This window comes from Propithecus coquereli, unplaced genomic scaffold (assembly GCF_000956105.1).
Source record: "Propithecus coquereli isolate 6110/MARCELLA unplaced genomic scaffold, Pcoq_1.0 Scaffold33, whole genome shotgun sequence".
Classification (NCBI taxonomy): Eukaryota; Metazoa; Chordata; class Mammalia; order Primates; family Indriidae; genus Propithecus; species Propithecus coquereli.
This window is the reverse complement of record NW_012148952.1, coordinates 5,351,646-5,353,139: the sequence shown is the minus strand read 5'-3', so window position 1 is coordinate 5,353,139 and position 1,494 is coordinate 5,351,646. Positions and strand designations below refer to the sequence as shown.

General features: G+C 32.1%; 1 protein-coding gene across 1 annotated transcript in view; it reads left to right on the top strand.

The window, feature by feature from the left end:
• UBXN4 (UBX domain protein 4) overlaps positions 1–1,494 on the top strand; it is a 39,308-nt gene that overhangs the window by 15,315 nt on the left and 22,499 nt on the right. The window lies entirely within an intron of this gene.

Here is a 1,494-nt window from a genome sequence, read left to right as displayed (position 1 = left end):
GTCCAATTAATTTCTTTCTAATTTTAGTAGAGACGGGGTCTCGCTCTTGCTCAGGCTGGTCTCGAACTCCTAAGCTCAAACAATCCTCCCGCCTCGGCCTCCCAGAGAGCTAGGATTACAGGCGTGAGCCACCGCGCCCGGCCCTAGATATGTTTTTCTTTGTATTTATCATGTTTGAAGTTTGCTGAGCTTCTTGAATCTGTAAATAATGTAACTTAACCAGATTTGGGAAGTTTTGATATATTTACCTTGCTGGAACTAATTACATGTATATTAGACTTCATAATATTGTCCCACAGGAGCATTTTTTCTTCTTCTTTGGATTGGATAATTCTGTTGATCTACAAGTTCAGTGACTTTTTTTATCATCTCCATTCTGCTGTTAAATCCATCAGTGAATTTTTTATTTTAGATAAAATTAGGTAATACATTTTTTAGTTCTAGGATTTCTATTTCTTTTTTTATTTTAACATTTTATTTTGAAATAGTTCAACTCACAAGAAGTTGCAGAAATTGTGCAGAGTTCCTGAGTACTCTTCATCCACATTTTATTATTTTAACATTACCTTTTAATTCATTTCAAGCATATTTCCCTTTACTCATTGAGTTACAATGGCTGCTTTAAAGTCCTTGTCTGATAATTTCACTGTTAATATCAAGCTCATCTCAGAGTTGGCTTCTGTTGATTTCTTTTTCGCTTGAGAATGCATCATATTTTCCTGCTTGTTCATATGTCCAAAAATTGGATTATATCTTGTACATTATTGTAGACACTTTAGATTCCATTATAGTCCTGCAAGGAGTGTTGATGTTTTTGTTTTATTAAGCATTTAACCTGGTTAGACTCAGACTGTAAGCTCTGTTTTACCTGAGATGAATAGGAGCTCTAATCAGTATTTGTAGCTTTTAAAAATACTATTCATTATGGAAAATTTCAAACAAATACAAAAGTAGAGAAAATAGTATAAGAAATCACATGAATCCATTTCCTATCTTCATGACCACTATTGTTTTCATCTGTGCCCTCCACTCCTGTTCTTCTTGCCACTTATTTAGAACAAATCTCAGTTATTAACATCATTTTATTCATATTTTGATACATATCTCTAAAATAAAGGATTCTTTTAAGATGGTAAGTAGTTGCCTTTCACAAAAATTTTATTATGGAAATTTGCAAGCATATTCAAAAGTAGAGAGAACAGAATAGTGAACCCCATGTACCCATCATCTAGCGTCGATAATTCTCAATATTTGCTCACCTTTTATTATCTGCATCCCTACATCACTACCCTTTCCAGATTATTTTGAAGCAAATCTCAGGCATTATATGATTGTATCTTTTAAAATGTCAGTATCTAAAATATAAGAACTTTGGGGGAAAAAAACCACAATACCATTATCCATTACTAAAGCTAGAATGTTTAATGGTGATTCATTTTTATCATCAGTTATCTGGGCAATATTTATTTTTTTATTTTTTATTTTTATTTATTT